The sequence below is a fragment of the Passer montanus genome, unplaced genomic scaffold, assembly GCF_014805655.1.
Source record: "Passer montanus isolate IOZ18808 unplaced genomic scaffold, ASM1480565v1 scaffold24, whole genome shotgun sequence".
Classification (NCBI taxonomy): domain Eukaryota; kingdom Metazoa; phylum Chordata; class Aves; order Passeriformes; family Passeridae; genus Passer; species Passer montanus.
In genome coordinates, this window is record NW_024367037.1 from 1,370,979 (window position 1) to 1,387,596 (window position 16,618).

A 16,618-nucleotide genomic window follows, 5' to 3' on the forward strand; every position below is an offset into this window, starting at 1 on the left:
TTCATCCACTTTTTGCTTGAACATGCAGGAGCAGTAACACTTTCTGCTTGTCAACATTTCCACAAAGACCATTTTATCAAGCTGAAATACTGATTTGTACTATTCAGGCTGATTCTGTTTTGCATAAATCTCATGACAAAACTTCTCTCATCTGTAGTGGAAAGATTAGGATTCATAATCTAGTTCTCTGATAATGTAATGATGCAGGAGTTGTGATTACAGTTCTTTCATAATAGCAGAGAGTGAATTAATTCAGCCTTTTCTGAGATACTGAAATGACAAATATATCACTTAATTCAAAGTATGACTACAAAGAATCACTACTGGCATGGCTCATAAATACACAGCATCTCTTTGACTTTCACAGAGTTATCAATGTTTGTTATACAGCACTTCCTTTCTTGCCACATTGGGTGTTGCTATGAATGTTTTTTAGTTTAGTTTAGTTTTTTGCTAGCAGGTAATCAGTGGATATTAGTTGAACTAAGTATCTTATTTACTGGATATGGATATTTTCTTCCAGTCTTTTCAGACCTCTGACCTCTGCACATTCATGTGTTTCTACAGCAATAAAAAAATAAATCAGAAATTAGATATTCTAATACTATAATATGCTGTACTATCATCTCATCAGTTTTTAACTCTGTCACTTACTGTAAGCCCAAATTGAATTTCCAGCACCAGAATGGATGACCTCAAAAATGACCCCAGGGCTCTAAATCTGAAAATATCATATTCACAGATTGAGGTCAAGGGTTAGCAATACGAAGCACATTAACAAAATGCTAGTAGAAGCAAACCTTTCCTCCCTTCCTGTGACTTCAGCATCTTAGTCACTCCACAGTCATTTAGTCAGCCCGAGTCATTCCCATGTTAAACAACAGGGATCCAAAAAGTGTTGCTTCACAATCAATGCTGAAAACAAGTTATATTAAAAAATTTGGCTTAAAAAGCTTGCAGGGGAGATGTGGCCATCATGGCTCATTCAGTCCTGAAAATTTTAGTAGTAATAGTTACAGGAACAATAGTTACAGTAATCAAAGGGTGCCATGGAAGCAGGCATCATACACAAGGGAATGCACAAAACCTGCCATTTTCCCAGAGCCTGAGGACTGCTTGCTGGTCTGGCTGCTCAGGTGGCTGCTGTTTAGGCTGTGCTGATGACTGATCTTCCACTTAGTGCAAGGCTGCAGGAGAGCACATGTGTACACAGTGTACTGTGAGCCATGCCATTTCCACTCTCAACAATGCATGGAAACGTGGATCAACACCCACACAGTTCTCAGGGAGAGCACGATGGATAGGCTTTGGGGTGTTCAGCACTCCCTACTACCAGTGTGGTTGGACTGGAGAGCAGCTTAGAGCCTGGAAGAAGGCAAGGGTTTTGATGCACTACTCTTCCCTGGGTCTGTGCCTCAACATGTAGAGAGACGTTGTCTGGGATACAGCAAAGGCTTGAGGATGTAATACAAACCCATAGTATGAAGGAATAGTATAAACTCTTTAATAGGCTATTTTCAGTCAACAGCAGAAGGAAAACATTATGTTAAGTTTAGTCTGATGATACAAAATTCTTTTGGAAGAATTATATGGTTTGTTATTTAAAAATAATAATAATAACAACAATATTCCTGTTGTCTGTTTTTTCATAGAGGTGAATCTCATGTACTTCATCATCTTGTCCCAGAAACATCTCTTGTTTTCTGTTGCTTTGTGTTGTTAGGGCAAACTTTTAGATTCTATTCACTGCATCTTTGCTTTCATTTCACTTTGCAGCTATTCCCTCTTTTCATGAGCCTTGAGTATAAAAAGAACTTTAATACTGTAGAGTTGCATTTAAATCAAAGAAAGGAAAAGATTTAAAAAAAAAAGAAAAGAAGACACTTGGAATGCCAGTACAAATGAGCATTTATTTGACCATTCCTGCAACCATATTTCTTGAATTCTGTGCTCTGCCTTCTCTGCATACGAAAAAAAAATTCAATTTTCTGTTTTTTCAATTTTTCTGTTTGCTTTGGGTGACAGCAAAGTGGTTTAAGCACAGAGAGTAAGGTGACTTCACTTCTGACACAAAGGCATGCCTTGCTGATCACCTGTGTCGCCAGCCTGGGAGGCACCTCAAGGAATTTGGGAAGGAAATGTCCCATAAGCCCATTCTCTAAAGTAGAGATATAGCGCATTGGCTGCAAGGGTGCAGCAAGAGCAGCTTGGGGAGCTGCTGGGGAATTGTTCTGATGCACTTCTCCCTGCTTCAGCTCTTGCCTGGCTCCCCTTCAGTCCTGCCCCTAGGTCTTTTGAAAGAAGTCTCTGATAGACAATATTCTGCAGGCAGTTTTGGTTTCAGAGTAGCTGTTAGTAGGTCTGCAGTGTACACAGAGCCTTTCAGAAACAGCAAAGGAATAAGCAGACAATGGTTAAGGAGTCCAGATAAACATGGTTTCATCCTCTTTTGGCTATTGTTCATCCACACATTTTATTGTAAGCCAAGGCTTCAGTATCAACCTGTAGGCTGTTGTCCCTTCCTGCCTATGTATGTAAAAATAATTTGATAAGCTGAATTAATCTGGTCTACAAAAATCAGTATGCATCTCTTGCATATAGTAGGACATCAGCTGAATCCCTGTCTCTCACATAGGGTAGTGGCTACCAGTCTGCCAGAAAATGGAAATGTGTTGACTGTGTTATGTCTGTGTAAGCACAGGGAAGATGAGCAGAAGAATGGGAAGCACCTTGAGTTTTAAAAGCTGCCTTGTTCTTTGAAGTTTTGTTGCTCTATTTAAGAATTTCATTTCAGACAGCCAGGCTGAACAGCTCTCTTTTGTTTCTGAATGATTTGCTGAATGGGAAAAAGGTATTGTGAGTTTTATATAAATAAGAAAAAAATGGATTTGTACATAAGTATTACTGAGCTTATATTAGAAGAAAGTTGCTTTTTTCCCTTTTCCAGAAGATGAAGCATTTTTACAGGAGGTTTTCATCCCTGTTTCTAGATGAAGCCAATTCACAAACAAAGCACCTAATTTTTTGCATTCTCCTACTGCTGAGATGATGTACTCTTTTAGCCTTTCCATAAGTCAGACTTAATGAACAAACCTGGTAGGTTTGTTGGTATAGGCTCACCAGCCAAAATCCTTAGCTGTAATGGCTGGTTATTCCATTTGTCAAACAATTCAGTAAATACTCTGTGGGAGAAAAAGGTTCTTCTCTCCAGGGCTGCTAAGGAAGCTAAAGTGTTTCTCTCTTCATCTTTGTTTAATTTTTAATTTAGTTAATGAAATAATTGAGAATCACACCTTAAGAACATGATTGCTTTATTAATAATGGATGGACTCCATTAGAAAGGGCTAATCAACCTGTTAGGCTATTTTTTTAATAACATGTACAACATAATGGTAGCATTGTAAAGCTCTCATTTGAAGGGATATTTTCCCCAGCTGGTTGCATTTTCATTACTACTGATTCATCAAGTGCAAGAGTGGTGATTTTAAATCCGTTTCTCAACTTACCATTGCTATCAACTGAAATATATTGGACTGGATTTTCAACAGGCATAAGGTCAGATAAATACACTGATTTATATTACCCAGAACCTTAAGCTGCCGTTTAGGCCAGGTCTCAGTAGGACTCGGACTCACACAACCACCCCTGGCTGTCTCCAGGGAACTCCTCACATCCCACAGTGTGCCCACATCCTCTGCCCCACTGCCTGACCTGCAGGGGCACTGCCTTTGTGTTGTACAGCCACTGGTACAGCTCTTCTGGTTTTCTCCCTAGCCTTCGTTTCAGGTTGTGTCATTAAGCTAAGCATGGCATCAGCTCAAATTTAGTTATAATCTCAGCCCAAGACTGACTTTTCAGATTTATTTTCCTGTGTGTTCTTGTGTGTCAGCCTCTAGCACACAGCAAAAATGCTGTATATAATCAACAGTTTGGGGAAGGAGCATTGTAAAATAGTAAAATTTAACAGGACTTTATGATGTGTTTATTAACTGTAGTGAGAGCTGGATAGCATTCCAGACATCTCCACACGCTTCCCCTTAATGTAATTAATTTTTTTCATAAAAAATGCCTGTTAGTTATATCCCATGTTGGAACAGCATAAACTGGAGAATGCCTATAAGTAGAAATATGTAAAATGGAAAAACAGGATGAAAGACAGAATGGGCTGAAAGGTGTTTGGTAATGGATTTGTGTTTTGTCAGTCTTATCTTTTATTTGCAACAGTAGTTGGAAGAGACCTGGTCAAGTTATATGCTGCAAATGTGCTGGTTACCTCATGATTTCCTGTCATTTCTGCTCTAAATTGCAACCTGAAGTTCTGGCAACATAGCTCAGCAATAATAAAGCCTCATTTTATTTTATATAAATATGTATATAGCAGGTGTAATTAGATACACACATGCAGTAATATGTGCAATACATATGCACACGTATACAATCACTGTATGTGTGTTTATAAATATCTTTCCAATAAATACAGTAATTGCAAAAAACTCTGCAAATCCAGTATGTCAAGTTTTGGCAAGATTTTCAGAACAATTTTCTTAGTATTTGTATTTTTCTTTGTGGTGTTCTTTGGCCACTGGGAAGAAGCTGTTCCTAGAGGTGTCTCTGCCAATGGACCAAGTTTTTTTCAGCTCCTCTGAGTGCTCTGATAAAGAGCTGCAAGACCTCATAGAGCACTGTCCAGGAAAGGGAAAGCAAAACACCTTCAGTCAATCAATGTTTCAGCTGCCAAAGTGAGTCAGCAGTGATATTAATGTGCACACCTATGTGTGATGTTGGACCTTTCAAGAGCCTGGGAGAATCCCAAGTACAGGGCCCTGTCCATGTGTGCAGAATGAACAGCAGAGCAAAAAAGGCAAGTGCCTCCTGTCAGTATGTCAGTATTTGCAAGAAGGCATTCTTTGTGAGTTTTCAGATTACACTCTGAAACCTTGCTTCCTTTAATCTTGGCCCTACTACCTCTCTGTTCTGCCCATGATGTCAGCCTGAAGGTTTCCTTACCTTTCAGATCAGAGATGAAGACTGAATACTGGAAACCTCAGGTTTCCAATACAAGGTGTATTATTTAAAAAAAATAAAAAAATTTTAAAAAAAGTCATTTAGCTACCAACAGTTATAAATCCTGACTGAGGCTGGGTAACCTTCTAATCTATCTGCACACTCACTTTGATGTTATATGTTGGGAAAAACACTTGACACGCTGCAGAAGAAATCCTGAATTCACATGAAAATGTGCTTCTCTCAAAGTTCAGTTAGAAAAAAACAATGAAGGAGAGCTTGTCACACCTTTCACAAAAGAATATATTTTGCTTGTATTAACATTCCACTTTTGCCCTTGCCTTCTGACTTAACCTTTTTTTAGGCTGTATAAGACAGTCTTTTGTTGAAGCAGATAGTGGAAACCTTTACATCAAAAGATAGTACCATGATAAGACATAGTTCTCTGTCTAGCCCTAATTTCTTTCTACTTACCTTTCCTTTCCTTCATGTATTTTCAGTTCTTTCTTACCTCTATTGCTGTTGCTTCTCCCATTTTTATCATGACACTGGCTGAATATATGAATTGTACAGGCTAGTAAAATAACATTTTCACAATCTTTTTCACATCTCATTTTTATTCTTTAAATCTGAAAACCTCCCCCTCCCCACCCAAAAAAAAACCCACAAAAAAAGACCCCCAACCAAACAAAACCCAACAAGAATATAAAATTACTTATTACACAAAATAAGTAAAGAAATTAGCTGTGAATCATTTATGTTGTTTGCAACCCATTCTCCCCTCTCCTTCTTTCCTTTTCTACACAGATTCTGCACTTGCACCTGCAACAGTAGCAGGGAAAAAAAAGTTCTTTTTTCCCGTTAATTGTTTTTAAGATACTGCTGGGAGAGGTTTCCCTTGTGACACAGTGCAGAACACAATTAACACTGCTAATAATTAAGGTTATTCTAGAAAATCTGCATTTCTCACCTCTTATGAAATCCTATCAGAGAACAGTGCAAATCCTGCTGGCTTTCCTGTAAAACACTGTAGGTGTGTGTGCAGTAGGCTTTTGTTTCTCTGGAGGTCTCTGCATATTGCTCAGCCAAGAGCAGCTGACTGTAGCATGAAATGCCCTATGGACTGCTCCACATCTCTGTTCCTGCATTTTCTGGGCACAACATACCTCTGAGGCTTCAGTTTGAGACAGGGAGATAAGGATGGCTAATACAAGGAAGGGTTTCCAGAGCCTGGAATGTGTGCCTGTGGCTGGAGCCAGAGACGCTTCTGAAACACCACCCAGATGAAGCAGCCTGACTCCTCCTGACTATCCAAGCAGGGCCCTTGACAAGCAAAACTGATTGAAGAATCCCTGTAATGATGGTAGAAGAGCTGAAATAACACCTGTATTTTTAGTGAAGGTTAAAGGGTATAACATACATGAAGATATATTTGGATATTATTATGATTTTCTGTCTTCATACAGTTTTAAAAGTAATCCTCCAGAAAGGCTAATTTAATCTTTTGCTTCTTAGGTTCTTTTGACTGCTACCCTCTCCAAGAATATGGATTTAAAATCTGAAAAATCAGAATATGATTCTGTGTCCATTCCTTTACTCTGACATGGTGTCTCTGGCTTCAGTGCCTCTACATGAGTCAAATGCAGCAGAGAAGGAAAATCATCCCCTTCCTGGCTGTAGCTGAGTGCTAAATGATTCTCACCTTATTTCCTCCTTTTTCTCCCATACCCACCCTGCACACCTGATGCACACAGCAGCTCCCAGGATCTGTCCCTGCAGTTCTCTCTGCACTGGTTTCCCCCCATTTGAAAAACAGCTGCTCTTTCTATTCCAGATCCTGCTTGTTATTGATGACCTGCTCCTTCTCAACTTACCTGGCCACCACAAGCTGTTATACTGCACGTGATTCTTCTCTCAATTTACAGTAAGAAGTCTATTAGCTATAATTGGAAAATTGAACCTCTTCCAACTGTGGGTAGCTTATTTAGCCCAGATAGGTTTTGCATGTAAATGGAGCATATTACATGTCAATTGAATTGAAAAGTGACTCTTAAAACTCTGTTTACCTTTTATTAAGTTTCAAAATTATTATGCCCTCTGCCTAAATTAAGTTTAGAAGCATTTCATTCTCATTTTTGTTCATCTTGCTATGTAGTCTTATTTAGCTAATTAATGTCTTTTTTGCTTATTTGGCATTCTCAGCAATACTTTCTCATTCAAAATATAATTGAAAAATGAAAAAATAAAATTTCAATTAAAGATCATTATTAACGTTCTTCACCTATTATTCTCTAAATTTATATGTTTGGGGGATTTTTTTACCAATTTAAGCAAAATAACTTGCACCTGTAGTAATAAACTTATGAGGGTTTTTTTGTACTTATATAAGTCAAAAGTGATGCTGTGTAAATTCTTGGTGTTATCTTTCTGGTTTTTATGCTGGAGTAGCTACATAAAGAAATTTTAGAGCTTTGCAGATTATCACTTAAGGGTGTGGAAATCCCAGATTGTTAGTGCTTTATCACATCTTCCATGGGGCTTCAAACAGTAATTAAAGCAGTTTCAGTACTGGCCCTGTGTCTGTGTTGTAGTTGGTGACATCATTAGTTGATTACAGTAATAAGATTTTCTAGAAGAGTCTTGAGCTTGGTTTCAGTTGTGAAACTAAGATGAACCTGAGAAATTTTTAGCATTTTCTCATCTTGGTATCCAAATTTCCTGTAACAAAGGGAAATTAAAAAAAATAAAAGCATTGTCTCAATACAGTCTGGGGCTATAGTTAAACAGGATCAAATATGGTCATTCTGATAGTCTGATTTTAAAATCAGGAGTTAATTTTTATATATTTCTGAACTATTCTTGTTGTGACTTGGTTCTTCTCCCTTGAAAATTTCAGTATGCCTATTTGCTAAAAAAAAATGGGACTGGTTCCATATAGATATCATGTGATTTCATTTAGGATTGTAGATGAGCTTGCAGTGCTGAATAGCTGATGACTTCACTAGGGAATGATGATCTCACTAGGGACGTGCTCTGAAACCATATTGATTGAAACATTTAAATCATTATTGAAAAAATTTGTGGTAAATATCCATTGCAGAAGTTTTCTATATTAGTTTCTCCTTCAAAGGAAGTTGGTGCTAAAATCTATTGAAGATAATTTATATGGCTTTTTTTCTAAATTAAAACTGAATGCTTAAGTAGAATTGAAGTTGGAATACATTTGTCAAAATATAAAGCAGAAGATGTGCGTCCATAGTGATATCACACTGGTATTTTATATATTTCATAGAAACTGCAGATGTTGGCTGAACATACCTGACATCAAAGAGGTTATCTAATATCTTAGACTTCACAAAGAAACCTATGCTGCTTCTGTAAACAAAACTACTGTGGTTATCCAAGGGGTATGCACTGCATATATATATACATATCTATATCTATAGGTATAATTCCTTACAAATTAGAGGACTGGGCAATCACCAGCTTCATGAAGTTTAACAAAGGAACATGCCAGATTCTGCAGCTGGGCTGAGGCAACCCTGAATGTATGAACAGAGTGGGGAAGCAGTTGCTGGGAAATAGTGCCATGGAAAGGGACCTGGGAGTCCTGGTTGAGGGGCAGTTAACCATGAGTCAGCAGTGACCTGGAAGCCAGGAGGGCCAACCCTGTCCTGGGGGCATCAGGCACAGCATCACAGCCAGGCAAGGGAGGGGCCTGTCCTGCTCGGCTCTGCTCTGGGGCAGTCTCACCCCAAGTGGTGGGGGCAGTTTTGGGTGCCACAATATAAGAAAAACATTAAACTATTGGGGTTGTCCGAAGAAGAGCAACAAAGATGGTGAAGGGTCTGGAGAGGAAGCTGAATGAAAAGCAGCTGAGGTCACTTGGTCCGTCCAGCTTGGAGGAGACTGAGGGGAGACCTCAATGCAGTCTGCAACTTCCTCACTAAGAGAAGAGGAGGGGCAGACACTGAACCCTTCTCTCTGGTGACAGTAACAGGATCTGAGGGAATGGTCTGAAGTTGGGTCAGAGGAGGTTTAGGTTAGATCTTAGAAAAAGGCTTTTCACCCAGAGGGTGGCTGGGCACTGGAACAGGCTCCCCAGGGAATGGTTACAGCACCAAGGCTGACAGAGTCCAAGAAATATTTGGACAATGCTCTCAGGCCCATGGTGTGACTCTTGGGGTGTACTTGCAAGGGTAGGACTTGAACTTTGATGATCCTTGTGGATCTCTTCCAGTTCAGCATATTCTCTGATTTGGAGAGATTTTAGTTGCAAATATTTCCTTAAGTCTTCTTTCTGGGCACTGGCAGTAACACACATGTACTAATCAGAGTTCTGCACAGTTTAGTTTTGTCCCAACTTGGGCTAAGAGCTAAACACAGAAATGCTTCATCTGACAATGTAGAAATGGTGTAGCTGATGCAGTTGTTATACTTGACCCTAACCATCTGTTTACTTAAGGTGCTGCTGTATTATAGTGATATTTTCACTTGACATCTTCAGAAAAGTCCTTTTCATCTTCCCAATGACTTTTAACATTGTCCATACTATTTGGGAGTCATGTTTTGTAGCCCTCATCATCTCCTTAAGTGTTAATATTTTGATTTTTCTCTTGATAGCTGATCTTCAAACCTACTAAAAATTCACTTTATGTGCTTTCTTCTTTTTCTCTTAAAACTGTTTTTAAATCATACTTTTGCACTACTTTTTTATTCCCTATTTCCATTTTAAGGTTCTGTTTAATTCCCTAAAATGTCAGCTCTGTTCACCTGCTTCCTACAACATCTCTTGTTTTAATTTAAATCTTGACTTTCAAGTAGGTACAGTCTCTGAAGCTTTTCCTCTTTTTTTGTGTCCTGAATAGCTTCTCTTGTAGAGCTCTGCAGTCACTCATGTTTTCAGTTTTCTATCACTTGACCTCTGCATGACCATTATTTTCACTTGTTTCCCCATGTTTTTCAGCTTCCTAATGTTTATGTTTATAAAACTGAAGTTACTTCAAAGGAAGCATCTTCCACCCTGTAACACAGAGGTTATACAAAGATTATACAGAGGCTGAACTTCTTGTTGTTCTATTATATATCTTAGGCTTTATATCAACAAAAGTACAGTAGAGCCAGAGCAGCATGCACATACAAGAGCAGATAAAAAGCTAGGGAGAGAAACATTCTCAGAAATTAAAGCTCTCTAGAACCTGACAGTTAGAAGAAACCCACGTATGTCTATGCCAGCTCTTGCATTTGACAAGTTTATGAATTCTGGGAATCTTTTATTTTGTGTTTGACAGAGGATACAAACTGCACTAGTAAATTGAACACTTCATAATATCTAGAAATACTTAATTTCAGGGATCACAGATTTTAAAGGATCCATGAGGAAAGCAGCTGAGTTAGTATTTTATGTAACTCTGTCTTGCATCCATTACCACTGGGTCTTGTAATTTCTTTCAAAATACAATTCTTAAGGTCACTGATCTTGAGAGAAATTGGTGAATTATGGTTCTATTATAAAAACAGCTTTCCTGGTACATCTAGTGTTTTCCACTCTGAATATTACTCGAGAGTTCTGGATAATCAGATGTCCAATGCAACAGTCATAGACTGAAACTATAACAGGCTAAGTCCTGAAGTCCAAACTGGAGTCTTTCAAAGCTCTTTCAAGTTTGTTTTGTTTTGTTTGGTTTGTTCTGGGGTTTTTTGAACTTTTTTTTTTCCCCTAAATCAGTAATACTGGTAACTGATGTTCACCTTTTACAAGTTCTGGTCATAGAGTTGAGGCATACTGTAATACCTGTGAGAGAAAGAATCAAACTTCATGTAAGATAACCAAACACTTTGATGTGACTATCTATGGCTCACTGTGAATATTTAGGGATGATTCTTTTTGATGCTTATTAGTGCAACATTTCAGTGTACATATGTACATAATATTTTCATTTTCTTAGTCTACAGAAGAATAAGTAAGTGCTATTTATTTATTTTTCAATTATGTGAACAGTGCAGATGAAATTAGATGCTCCAGGGCTCACAAGAAACCCTTTGGTAGTACTGGGAATGAAATCTTGCTCTTTCCAAGTTCCCCTTCTCATGGGACACTGTTAAAAACTATGTGAGCAGCACATAGGCATGTGCCCAAAGGCAGTCAGATGTAGAAAACAAGCCTGAGGAGTTAAGAGGAGGTTGTGACCCACAGGCATGTTTTCTCTTTTAATACAAGAGAGAATTTCCTCTCTGAATTCTGCTGGACATGTGTCAGCAACAGGAATCAGCTGCCTTGCTTCAGATATTGTTTCTAAGAGAATGTAAATACTTTGGCCAAACTCACTCACAAGTTTCTACTTATTCCCACATTTGAGGAGCTTAAAAAATCTTTCAATCACCTTGAAAGAATTTTTTCTTCATGCTTGATAAGACTTGTTTCCTCTTCTTTCACTTAAATTGAAAAATAGCACAAGCCAAGTGGTGCATTGTGGGTGGCACAGCCATTCCTTCAGCCCTGGCTTTAGCTGTGCAGATCTCCACATGACAGTTCTCCCTCCAGAGTTTCCACAAATCTGGTCCAGAAATGCTCAGAAATGGGCAAATCCCTCCTCCTTTTCTGGAGACTGACCTCAGTTCAGCAGTGCTCATATGGAAGTTCTCATCCTCAACCACGTGCTTCAGTTTCATGAGATGGCCTTTATCAATGAAGCTGATGCCTCACGTGGTCTACTCAGAACCTGTTGCTTCCCTGCTGATCATGTTTGGAAAAACCAACCTTCTCAAAGAAATCAATCTCTCCAGAAAAAAACTAGTGACCAAAAGCAAAACACAATGGTTAACCAACTTTCTGGTTTTTCCAAGAGAAACCCTGGGTTTTGTCCTGCCCTATGTAGTTGACAGCCAAGTGGGGGATATTTGTCCATATTTTACAGGTGAACCAATAATATGTCTATATTAGGAAATTATTTTTCTTTAGAATAAATAGAATTATGTCATATGATCCAAATAATGCATGACAGCACATACTTCAGAAACAAAAAATATAATTAAAGTGTCTAAAGAGACACTTCTTTGTTCTGTAGAGGAAAACAGGCAGCCGCTTGGGGGCTTATGTTTCTCCTCTTGCATTCACAGAGGAAATCTGTTTATGTTTATCATATCTGTCTTCTTCCTGTGCATCCTTCAGGAAACATTTTTTTGAAGACTATGAAAAAATAAAACTAAATATGGCACAATAATATCCTCTTTTAAGCTCAACACAGTAATTTATGTCTACTATCAAGCATATATTATTTTAAATACCAGAAAAATTATACCCTAGAATGAGCTGTACTGCACATTGAGTTTTAATCTCCTCTCCCTAGCAACAAGCAAAAGAAACAATAAGGGCAATAAATAGACAAATAGGGCATAAGAAATGAATAAAAATAGTGTCTCTGTTTGGGGAAATGGATCTTTAATCACTTCTCCTCTGATGTCCCTAAAATTGAAGGTTAGAACAATTAACAGTTTCAAATAGCAGTTTCAAAATAGCCTCAGAAATGGTCTTAGTCTCCAGAACAATAGGCCTTTTCTAAAATAAACATGATAATACCCAGGGGATCTTGCTGACTTCAGGAAGTTCAAAACACATCCATGCTCCCTCACACAGAGAAGGCAGAAGTAGCAGCCTCAGGCCATGTCTTCACTGAAAAAAGGGATGTCTTTACACTGCATTAAATTTAGATGGTGGAGATGTTGCTTTACTATGACAGCGGGGGCAATAGTAAGGTAGTTTTAGTATTTCATAGGCTATTTGAGGTCATCCTTGAGCTGAGGTACAAAGACAACCTTTATGACACTCAATAATTGTTTAAAGCTAGGGGTTATCTAGTTTCAATGGCTATCCTGGGTTATTTATTTAAATGGAAAATGGAAATGGTTCCCCATATCCATGTGAAATCAAGCCTGAATTTCTTGTACACCAGCAAGCTGGCAGCAACCCTGTAGCAGGAACTAAAACTGCAGCTACTCTGACTTTCTGTGCTTTACAGAGGTTATATGAAAATAAATGTCTCTTTTGGTGGAGGCTCACAGGGTGGGTTTTATATGTCCAAGGGCCAGTCTCCAACTGAAAGTGCTGAGTGGTTGAAGATATCTGTATTTGGGTACGTAAGTGGTAATTTAGGTAGTTCTCTGTGGCATTGGTCTTTGCTTTCTACATTCTGCAAGAGAGCTGAAGTATGTTTCAGAGGCTTGTTTCAACACTGAAGCTCTGTTGGGAGAGCAAAATGCCATCCCCAGCAGCTCTGTTATGTAAAAGCAGAGAACCAGGACTGTGGCTGAAATTTTTAAATTTTAATCTCAATTTTGCTAAATATGAGAGCAATAGTAGCCAATTGCTATGTATCACTGTTGCTTGACTATAGAATGAGTCTAGGAAAACCAAATGTCTTTACCAGTTGGCTGGCATCACATATCCCAAACATGAGCTCCTCTCTAAGTGAACTGCAGAGTTATAGATGTCATTTTACCATTCTGAGTAAGCGGGACAATATTGTGCCTCCCAAAAGTTTAATCTTCAGTCTCACAGATTAGAAGCTTTCTTTTCTTTTCTTTTCTTTTCTTTTCTTTTCTTTTCTTTTCTTTTCTTTTCTTTTCTTTTCTTTTCTTTTCTTTTCTTTTCTTTTTTTTCTTTTTTTTTCTTTTTTTTTCTTTTTTTTTTCACAAAGGCTCATAGCAGCTCACAAGAGCCAGTGGAAATTTTGCCACTGACTTACATCAGGAGCTCTTCAAAGCCCTGCTGCAGCTTGCACACCTGAAAGAGATGACTTGCAAAGTTAAATTCAAAGATATGAGGATGCAGTTCATTCTTCATGAACAACAGCTCCAGGGCTGTTTTCTGCCTAAATGAAATATTCATTGTGTGGATTTTGTCCTGGCCTATGGGTAGGAGTTGATGCTGCAATTAACTGCACAGGTTATCTGGACCATCATTCCAACCTGAATGTGCTGTGCCATTGGGCTTCCAGTGGGCACCAAGGAGGATGAAATTTTCAAAATTGTGCAGTGGGAGCTGAGTACTAGTTGCACCTTGAATAATTTTTTTGCTTGCTTCAATAATTTTTGTCTCTAATTTTTGCTTTTCCATTATTATTGTCTCAAATTTAAAAATAAATAGGTCAGTAGATGCATGATGATACAGAAAAAAAAATTCATGTTTATAAAGAAATACAGTTAACAGAAAATCACTATGGCTGCTTTCAAAACAAAAAATTCTGGTTCCAAAGATTCTGCAATTTTTAGGAGATTTCTTACCCTTAAAGTAATGTAGAACTACAAAGATTTTTCAAGCAGAAATTTTCACCAGAGTCAATTTTTCTATTATTGTTGTAATATATTTTGGGATTTTTAAGAAATTTAGAGCTTTCCAGCAGGAGAAAAAGTGTAAATAAAACCAAGAATGGTAATTTTTAGCTCATCTTTTTAGAGAATCTGCCCTCATTTGTTGTTCTGAACTCAGTTTGTACAATTTGGGTTTTTTCTTAGTTTTTCATTTAGTCTTGGAAGTTTGCAGACAGAGAGCGCTCTCCTAGATTGCTGTTTTGCCCATGTGGGTAACTTGATGAGCTAGCATGTGCATTTATATTAAGAGATGTGAGCCTCAACATTTTCTGAAAAAGAGCAGTGTGGTGCAGTCAAGTGCCCTGTTGAGAGATCTTTCCTTATCTATTATTACCCCAGATTTGCTTATTGTTATAATCATTCAATAATCGCTAATTTTTGTGCATTAAGGGAAAATATTTTCTCTCCCATTTCATTACTCATGATATTCCAATACTTGAAACTGATTTTCATACCCCCTAGCTCCATAGCTTTAATTTAACTATGCATTAATCTTTTAATCTTTACCCATAAATCACAATGTCCTGTTCTTTAAAATTTTGTTCCTCTTTTCTAAAAATTCCCTGTATTTTTATGATACAGACTTTTCAGAAACAGAAACACAATATTTTAGATGTTGTCTCAGTGGTATACTCATTGAGGTTTGGTTGTGCTGGAGGTAAATAATACCATGTTCTTTGTTCTACTATAAAATGTTAATTGTAACGTGCAGCTGAAATGAGTATTTTGTTGCTTCTTTTCTTGTTAGCATTGGATGCTCATGATATAAAATAGATCCTGCTGACAGAATCCAGCACGGTCTTCAACTGTGAACCATTGTGATAGGGAAATTTCACTTTCCTCCACCAGCCACTGGTGAAGCAGACACACTGCACTTGTTCTTGGAGAACTTGGAGAACCCTGAGCATCATTTTGCCTCATTTCTCACTGCCCAAATGTCTGCAAAAGGAGATGATATGAGACTGTATGTTAGCTGTGCGTAGATAGCTGTAAAGATACAGCTCTGTGTCTTTAGGTATCTGTCCATGGAAATCTCCAATATCACCTGCATGTCAGTTGAACATCACTGATGATCCAGAGGTAAAGTTTTGTTAAGTTTTCCTTCAAAGAAATTAATTAGATACATGTGACATGTAAATGCACAATTGGTTTTACTGGTTGAATATTGTCTCCTTAGGTAGAGATTTGAAACAGTGTGCACACTGTGCACAACGTTTGCAATCAAATATTTACAGCTACCCTTACAAAGAGTAACTTTGCTGCCAGAGGTGGAAAAGGGCACCAATTTTTATTTAAATTCGGGCTTTCTTCTCTATTGTGAATAATTTTCAGGCATAACCGCATTTCTGTAAACTTGTTTGTTATTAAAGATTGTGTTGGAAGACCCTTCTGGGTATGTACTGTAGCTCTGTGGCAGCAATTTGTGTTCCAAAAAATCAAAATTTTAAACATGTTAGTGTGACTACATTGCTATGGGAACATAAAAATGCTTCTACAAGCTAGGGCAAGAGTGGCTTCAGAGCTGTTTGGCAGAAAGGGACCTGGGCATGCTGGTTGACATTCAGTTCAGTATAAGCCAGCAGTGTGCCTAGGTGGCCAAAAGACCAATGGCATCCCAGCCTGTATCAAAAACAATGTGGCCAGCAGGACCAGGGAAGTGTCCATCCCCCTGGACATGGTACTGGTGATGCCACACGTCAAGTGCTGCATTCAGCTCTGGGCCCCTCACTTTAAAAAGGTCATAGTTCCATCTGGATCTGGCACTGGGTGATATGGTTTAGTAATTTAGGGGTTACAGTGATAGTGCTGGGTGAAAGTTGGACTTGATGATCTTAAAGGTCTCTTCCTGCCTTGACAAATCTATGATTCCATGGTGCTAAGTACATCAGTGACCAAGGTCTTTGATGCACACAGAGAACTTGTCATAAATGCATTCACTCTTGTTAGCCCTTCAGAAAACTCAGACTTCTATCCTTCTCAGGAGGCACACACTTCTTACAGAAGCTATGCTCTCTCTTGAAAATTATGCTTCAGCAATCACATCTTCTAGTCTTCACCTCTTCTTTTTCTCATCTTTTTCAAAATTCATCTTTACCACTGGCTAGCTAGCCCCACCCAAATTGTTCACTCTTTATTCTCCTTTTGTCCCTCGTAAGCATGACTAATCTGTAGCACACAAATTCTTTGCATATGGTTTTGGAATTGTTTAAAAAGCTAAGAGGGAAGAGGGTAATTACAGACAGGT

General features: G+C 38.2%; 1 protein-coding gene across 10 annotated transcripts in view; it reads left to right on the forward strand.

The window, feature by feature from the left end:
* The window catches only part of LOC120502967 (poly(rC)-binding protein 3-like), a 500,985-nt gene that overhangs the window by 244,601 nt on the left and 239,766 nt on the right, over positions 1 to 16,618 (forward strand). For 7 of the 10 annotated variants that reach the window (XM_039711011.1, XM_039711012.1, XM_039711013.1 and 4 more), the window contains exon 4: positions 6,839 to 6,928. The exons of the other annotated variants lie outside the window; for them this stretch is intronic. The gene's annotated coding sequence lies outside the window, so the exon portion shown is untranslated. The remainder of the gene's footprint in view (positions 1 to 6,838; positions 6,929 to 16,618) is intronic. 10 annotated transcript variants of the gene reach the window in all.